Here is a 9,268-nt window from a genome sequence, read left to right on the forward strand (position 1 = left end):
GTGTGTGTGTGTGTGTATATATATATATATATATATATATATATATATATATATACAGAATTTAGCCACAAAAAAGAAAGAAGCCCTGTCATTTGCAACAACATGAATGGCTCTTGCAGGCATTGTGCTAAGTAAAATAAATCAGAGAAAGACAGATACTGTATGATCTCACTTACATTTGGGATATTGATACAGAGAACAAATTGGTGGTTGCCAGAGGCAGAGTACAGGGTGCGTGAAACAGGTGAGGTCAAAAGGTACAAACCTCCTGTTGTAAGATAAGCAAGTGCCAGGAAGGTAATGAACCACTTAGTGGCTATATAGTTAATAATTCTGCACTATATATTTGTTGCTAAGAGATATTTTTAATGATTTTATTTATTTATCTGCAGCAGAGAGAGAGAGCACGAGTAGTGGGGAGGGGCAGAGGGAGAGGGAGAAGCAGATTCTGCTGAGCAAGGAGTCCAATGTGGGGCTTAATCCCAGGACTCTGGGGTCATGACCTGAACTGAAGGCAGATGCGTAACCAGCTGAGCCACCCGTAGGAGAGTAGATCTTAAAATTTCTCATCACAAGAAAAAAGTTGTGACTATGGAGGTAATGGATGCCAACTAGACTTAATTTCGTAATCATTTTGCAATATACATGTACATCCAATCATTATGTTACACACTTGAAACTAATACAATTTTTTTTTTTATGATAGTCATACAGAGAGAGAGAGAGGCAGAGACACAGGCAGAGACACAGGCAGAGGGAGAAGCAGGCTCCATGCATCGGGAGCCCGACGTGGGATTCGATCCCGGGTCTCCAGGATCGCGCCCTGGGCCAAAGGCAGGCTCCAAACTGCTGCGCCACCCAGGGATCCCAGAAACTAATACAATTTTATATTTCAATTACGTCTCAATTTTTTAAAAATGATGTGCCCCAGAAGAAAGAGAATGATCTCCTAGACTCTAGCTTCCATTGTGTAAGGAATACTTTTTTTTTTTTCCTGGAAAAGCAGATTTTTCTGCGGTGTATGCAACCCTATTCTTGACCCTTCATCTATGACTTCAGCAATCTGAGAAATTAGCTAAAGGAAATTTCACTTTTAATTCCCCTCCACAAATATAATTACAAGCATTAACAATAAACAACCTCACCCCCATCTGAGCCCCACACTGACAAGGGCACATAAAGTCCTTTCCTTTTACACTTTCTGCTGCTGTCTTGACCACATATGACACACAAGGAAGAAATTTCAATTGAGGCCTCCAAAGTGCTACTTTAATTCTTTCCATATTTCTTGCTTTGGGGCATTTACCAAGGGTTTATGAGCTGAGGAGCCAACTGCATTGTTTATTCATCCTCAGTATCATCAAACTCTTGCCAAATCCATCCAAAAGCTTCTAGGGGGTGGAGAGAAGTACTTGTCAAAATATAAAAAATCAACTCCCTGTAGGCAGAGGGGTAAGGGAGTCCGCATTTGAAAGGAAAGAACCATCCTGGGTAGTGCTTGAAGTTTCAGTACAGTCAGATGAACCATGTGCTAAAATTAAAATTCAATATCTTCAGGGAAACAGACCATCACTGAGAAACCCTATAACAAACCAACTACAGTATCCACGATAGAATCCAAAATTAGACAGTTGAAGAAACTCAAGAGTTTCAGTGAAGACGGACCCAAGATCACCCAGATGCCGTATTTAGCAGAAAAGGATATTGATGCTCTGTTCTAGAACAGAATGGAAATCATACTTGGAATGGATGAACTAGGAAAGCTCATCAGAGAAACACATTCATTAAGAATCAAATGCAAATCCTAAATCTAAAAAATGTTGAACATCTTTTTAGTAAAATTTATTAGATATGCATAACAAGAGAGTGGAGATGACAAAGATTCAGTGAGCTTAAACACTGAACTCTAGGAATGAACCAATCTGAAGAAATGAGAGCACAGAGATGAAAGAAAAATTAACAAAGCCTCAATGACAAAATTAGAGAATCTAAAATATATGCAATTTAATGTAATTACAGTCATAGAAGGAAAAGAAGGAGAGGAAATGGCACCAGATGTTCGAAAAAATAATGGCCAAAAATTTCCAAATTTGGTGAAAGACGTAAGTTTATGCATTCAAGAAGCTCAAGAGTCCAAAGAGTTTAGTGATAATGCATGGAATATACAATATTCAAGGGCTTGTCCATTACTTCTTTCTTTATCATGAGAATGGACCTTCTATGTCTGTTCAGATGTTTTATTGCTTCTGATAACCCTTGAGGCCAACTTAGAAACCATCTTGCTCTCATATCCTCATCTTTTGTGTTCTCACAGAACGTGATCAGAACAATTTTTGTTTGTTTGTTTAGGGCTTAGTTTTTTGTAAATTATTTTAGTTTAACTTTTCATCTCCATGACTTACTTATTTTTACCTTAATCTCCTTCACCTATTTTACCCATCCCTCCACCCCCTATCCTCCAGAAACCAACAGCTCTTCTCTGTTTTTGTGAGTCTGTTTCTGTTTTTTTGTTTTTTGTTTGTAATAATGTTACATGGAGACAAATAGTACTACACTTCCTGGGGTGAGTGTGGTATGAGTACAGAGCTGAAGTTCACTATGTTGTTCACTCGAAATTAATGTAACATGGTATGTAACTATACTTTTCAAAAAAGACTTTATTTATTTATTCATGAGGGACACAGAGAGAGAGGCAGAGACACAGGCAGAGGGAGAAGCAGGCTCCATGCAGGGAGCCCGATACAGGACTCGATCCCAGGACCCCGGGGTCATTCCCTGAGCCGAAGGTGGACGCTCAACCCCTGAGCCACCCAGATGTCCCAATACGTCTTTTATTTTTTTTTTTAAAGCATATTTCAAAATCCTTTCAGGTGTAGTTACCATTTAATGAGGACAGTTTCTGTTTAAGCTGATGAAAATGTTTTGGAAATAGTGGTGGTGGTTGTACAAAATTGCGAACGTAACTAAATGCCACCGAATTGTATGTTAAAATGATTAAAATAGCAAATATTGTGTATATATATATTCTAACCATTATTGAAAATAAATAATAAAGTAATATACCCCAAACGATGGAGTTGTATATCTTAAATGGGTGAATTGTTGGAGTGTGAGTTTTGTTTCAATGAAGCTGTTACGGTTTTTAAATAAAAACATGTAATGAATTTATAAACAAAGGGAAAGTACAAATTTCTGTTTATCCCACATGATGATAAATAGAATGGGCCCTGAAACTTCACTGACTTCTTCTTTCTAAAGGGAAGGTCTTAATTTTGCAACAGCTGACGGTGGATTATTTAATTTTTTTGCGGCCTATTTCTCCATGCCCCTAACATCACAAGAAGGAATGACCCTGCATCGTCTCAGCATTACCCTTCCTGCTCTGCTGGGAGTGCATCTGAATCAGCATTCAACAACCAGGTCACCTAGACACTGTAAAATTACAAAATCGTACTAAGTCCTTTGGACATCAGTATTTGGAAGAGGCATGTCTAGCTACTGAACAAACAAAAACCAGTATACAGCTCTCCAGACATTTCCAGAACAAAGAGGCTAAGAGGCTTGCTGAAGGGCTTTCTTCTCAGTTGTTTGATCCTTTCCAATAGACCAGAAATTAGCCTTTCAACTTAGGCCAACAAGACACATTTGTTTGGCCAACAACATAGGCAAGTGGGGTGTAGCTGAGGCTCTTGGGACTCCATCTACACTGACAGGCGAACCTAAATTCTCGCTGCCAGCATTGAGCCCACTTTTGTAGGCTCCATACAGAGAATATGAAAACCAGTCTTTCTCCCTCTTGCTAAATATCTCCTTTATTATTATCATCATTATTTGGAGGAATTTTAAAAACGTGCTATGTTTTGCAGAAAGGTGCAAGCTGCCAAATGCTCTGCACGAGATGGAGGGTTAGTCATCCGGCCCTGTCAGTTTTTCTTTCTGACTTTGGCAGAAAGGTCCACTTCAGCAGGGAAGAATCAGCAAGTCAGCTGAGACATGTGATCTTTTCTCAGCGTCACTGCCAGTGCCAACTCGTAGTAAATTAGGCGCCTAGCTTATTAATAGTGATGAATCCATTAGGGTTGACAGGCGCCTGGCTGCACTGCCTAGAATTAATTGTGAGCGGTCAGAAGTGCTGATGGTGACCAAGCACGAAGTCAGATAATGAGTAGAGCTGCCACTCCTCCCTGGGTTTTTACAAATAGAAGGCTTAGGAACCAGATAGACAAAGATGCACACCATGTTTGAGATAAAGGATCTGGGCTAAAATTAGAAATATTTATGGCTTGGTACAAAACCTTAAATTGCTGTAATAACAGGACATTAAAAAAAAAAAACTTTCTCCACAGTTTGGCATAATTGGACTTTCCCTCCTTGTTTGAAACACTTTCCCTTAATGGCACATGGCATTTAATAAGAAATTCCAGCATCCTACCCCTGGGTGGGTCTGCCTGTTGGCAGTATGCCAACCTGCCTTGAAATCTAGTTTATTGAAATTACCGTATAACTACCTGAAGGATTTTGAAAAGTGATTAATGTGTTTCAACCCATAGGCATACACTTTAAAAAAAGACAATATCTGCCACCTTAACAGGCCCCCAACGTGCCTTGGGATGTCTGCACAGACATTCTCAAGTAGGCATTCGAGCAGAGGCTCCAAATGCACTTCTGTTTGATAAACACGCAGCACCTCCAAACCTGGCTGAGCTAGGCACTAAATTCTGTAATGTGGCATTTTGTGATTATCTTAAAGAATTTGACCTGCTTTAAATACAGTAAATGGAATTTTTAAAAATAGGCTACTGCTTTGTAAAATTGAGTTTCAAAAATCACTCAGAGTGACATTCCCAATTGCAGCATCAAAAATTCTAATGATCTATTTTAAATCCTGGTATCACTCATTCTTGGTATATCCAGAAATTTGAGATTATAGAATTTGTAACATGGGGAATAATTCACTATAAATGATCCAAAGTGAGAACCTTAGGAAGTTTTACATAAGGGATAAACTTTAGCTCTAATAATCAGGTGTGGTTTTTTAGCCCAGTATTATTTGACAAAGCAGGAAGAAAAGCAAGAAGTAAAGGGTAAAGTGACTTCTTTCAGATCTATGATCATGGACTCCATACACTCTCAGCCTTGAAAAAACATTCTTGCTATATGAAGGAGTCAGAAAAGACCCAAGATAGAAAGAGGAACGATGTTTTTCAAAGCGCTAAACAACTAAGTGGCCATTGTACTTCTGTTGTACTATAAAATCCAACATCCAGCAAAAGCTGAATTTTTTATACCATTGATAGGGTGATGGCCTGAAAACAAAAATTTGATCAGGTCACATTCACTGTGTAATATTATAGCTTACCTTGTCACTAAACTAAACTATTTCCACTTCTAGGTGGTTTCATCATGCCCTGAACTTCCCCCATCTTTATACAGAGCACTTACTATGTGTTGGGTGTGAATCTTGCATCCCTAGCACTTCGTTCATGGGGGCAAGGACTGTATCAATTTTGTTCACCACCATATTCCATCTTGTACCATACACATTTATTGAAAGAATGAATGACATCTCTTAAGAGCAGAAGGCCAACAGAATGTTTTTTCCTTAACCCAATTGCTTTTGTCTCTTTCCTTAATAAACACTTAATAGCTGATGCTTCAATATGGGCTAGTGAATCATGAAGATTATCTGATAGTTATTACTCCTTGATAAGGCCCCAAGTCACTTATTTCCATTTTCTACTTCAGTTTCTTTTCTTTTCTTTAAGATTTATCTGTTTATTTAAGAGAGAGAAAGAGAGAGAGAGAAAGCATGAGTAGGGGAAACACAGAGGGAGAGGAAGAGAAAATCTCCAACGGACTCCTCAGTGAGCAGGGAGCCCTATGCAGGGATCAATTTCATGACCTTGAGATCATGACTTGAGCTGAAAACAAGAGTAGGACACTTAACTGCTTAACTGACTGAGTCACCAGGCACCTCTCTAATTCTATTTCTTATTTTCCTACCCTAACTCCAGTCTACTCTAAATTATATGCCTTCTAATTAAAATTAAATCTTCATAGGACTGATAAGGATCAAATTGAATTTTGATGTATAATATAGACAACTTAGATACTAAAATTTGAAAATAAAACTGATGATGTGATCCATGAATGTAAATTGTGCTAAGCTTAAAGTTTCTGATAATTTACAATGACTTACTTTTCCTCCTTCACAAATTCATGTAACTATCAGACTATTCACATATAATATAAATGAGCCAAAGATGGCTTCTGTTTATAGACCCCTGGATTATTTTCTTTTCTCAAAAGCCTGTGGACATCAAACTCAGATTTGTACACATCCAATTATTTTTATAATAGCCCAAACAAACAGATTTGGGGTCATTTTAGGTCTGTCTGTTTTTCATGTACTGAAGCATTATCTGATAGTTATTACTCATTGATAAGATAAGGCCCCAAGTCACTGAGCTGCCCTTAGGAGTTCTTTGATCTAGGGACTCCCTGCCATGCTCTGAGTGACATAACTTAGACCTCCTCTCTGGTCACCAGGAGCTTATTTACTCTCTTCCTTCTCTAGATGGTGACCTCCTCACTGTGAGCCTCTGAATGGTCTTTTACTTTGAGGGACTTCCCATGTCATGAAACCCTGTCCAACCATTACCCAATAAAATTTTGTGTGTGTTCTGCCTCTCGTGGCTGTTTCTCTTTCTTTGATCGACCCAAATCCCATGAAGTCCTATACAACATATAGTTAGGAAGAGGTTGACACCTGGAATATATTGGTAGAAACTTATATCCAGGAAACATCTTCACTATTAGCATGCTCTTGATCATGAAAAACAAAACAAAACAAAACAAAACAAAACCAAACAAAACGAGTTTCACCTAATTCCAAAGCTAAAGTTCTTAAGGTAGAGGAATCCGTAAATATATTTTCAAAGGTCTATAACTATCATCCCTCCAAAATACAAATGTTATGTGTATATATTTCTTTTAGGGGAGAGAGGCACTAGCTTTTGTTTGATTTTTCAAGGAATTAAATATCCCTAAAAAGTTAAGTACCACTACTTTGCAATCTCTAATAGGCTACAGATATCCCCTTCATTTCACATGAGCCCAGCTGAACAACATGGAGGTTAGGGGTGTCAATCCCCTACATATCTGAAAATTCACATATAACTTTTGACTCACTAAAAACCTAACTATTAAAACCCTACGGTTGACTGAAAGCCTTACTGATAACACAAACTGTTGATTAACATATACTTTGTATTTTATATGTTATATATACTGTAATATTACAATAAAGTAAACTAGAGAAAATAAAATGTTATTAAGAAAATCATATGGAAGAAAAAAATACATTTATCATACTCTACTGCACTTATCAAAAAAAATCTCCATATGAGTGGAGCTGTCTGGTTCAAATGCATGTTGTCCCAGTCAACTGTACATTATGTCATACTTTGAGCTACACTTGCTCAGTTGCATGGAGCACAGGAGGGAAAGGCCAAGACCAAGAAGCAAATTTACCCACCAGAGTCCTGGCCATTCCCATTGCAGATATGGAATGACAGTAGAGTCTTACAGGCAGAACTCAACACTCAAAGATAAAGCTATAATAAATAAAATAATATTTATATTATTATATATATAATATATATATGACATATATATTTATATATGACATATATAAAATAAATATATGACACAGTCAGTTATGCAGGTTGAGGAAAACAGTCAAGTGCCTCAATAGGTGAGGTGGTAATAGGAAGCACCAGCATATTTGAGTAGGACCCCGACAAAGACTGGTTGAGAGAATTGGGAGCTCTTGTCAATAAAGGGATTCCCACAACTGGAAATGGCTGTGAAGCCAGAACCAGGCTGGGTTAGAACAAAACAGCTTTGCAGTAGAAGTCCACCAGGAAATAAGGAAGGGTGGATGGATGAGCAAAAGAAAGAAAAAGAAGCAGACAGACAGAGACACAGAAGGAAAGGAAGACAAACAAATTTAGTTTTGAGATACTAGACATCAGACAGTAAAGAACCAAGATCCCCAAGAGATCAGAAACAAACAAGGTCAGCCTTACAATTGCCTCAGCTTACTGCCTTCAAAAAACCCAGATAGAGCCTGAAAAATTCCGTGAGTTGAGAAGACAGATGCTAATGTTCAGGGAGAACAAAGTAACATTTTTTACAGCAGAGTATTGAAGAGAACAGAGTTACAGAGTCAGAACTCTGGTGATCTTCAAAGGGTCCATCTAGAGTACCCCAGAGTACAGATAAGCAAATGTGTGTGAGGAAACTAAGTTAGCCTGAGAAAAAAAACTCCTGAGATATTAAGTATGGTCCCTGTGTTCACACAGAGCTTATATTAGTGCCTGTTCCTGCCAGCCAGATTAGAAAAGCCCTTAATTCCTGTGTATTCATAAAAGGTCTTGCCTCAGTAATAAGAACTGATTAGTCTTAGATGGACTCTGGGCTGCTCTGGATTAACAATTCATAAAAGCAGTACCTAAAAGAATCAAACTGTTACCAAGTAATTTAATTGCATCCCAGAAGAAGATAAAAAATACTCAGAGGAATGCAGAAATATCTAGTACCAACAAAGCAAAATTTCCAACAAAGATTACCAAGCATATAAACCAGCAGGGAAACATGAACTATAATGAATAATCAATTAATGGAAGCCAACCCAGAATTGACATACATTAGAATTAGCAGAGTAGGACATTAAAACAGTTGTTATATAATTATATGGCATATACTATTCCATATACAGTTCAAAAATTCAGCAGACATATGAAAGATATAAAAAGAATCCAAATAAAACTTCTAGACATGGAAACCTAAATATATGAGATTTTAAATGCACTGTAATGGAATGAATATCACATTATATGCAGCAGAATAAAAAAGTAGTGTATTTGAAGACATAGAAATACAAACTGTCCAAAATGATACACAGACAGGAAATACAAAAAAAGTTTAAAGAGATCTCTGGACCTGGGGACCACTTCAAGTGGCTTAATATATATGTAGAAAAATATTTGAGGAATGATGGCCAAAAGGTTTCCAAATTTGCTGAAAGCTGTAAATCCACAGATCTAATAGGCTCAGTGAAACTCAAGCACAAGAAACGTAAAGAAAGCCATGGCTAGGCATATTGTAATCAAGTTTCTCAAACCAATGCTAAAAAGGAAATCTGAAGAGTGACCAGAGAAACAGACATATCACAGAGCAATAAAGCTAACACAATTCTCAATGC

The sequence above is a fragment of the Canis lupus genome, chromosome 35 (assembly GCF_011100685.1).
Source record: "Canis lupus familiaris isolate Mischka breed German Shepherd chromosome 35, alternate assembly UU_Cfam_GSD_1.0, whole genome shotgun sequence".
In the NCBI taxonomy this organism is placed as follows: Eukaryota; Metazoa; Chordata; class Mammalia; order Carnivora; family Canidae; genus Canis; species Canis lupus.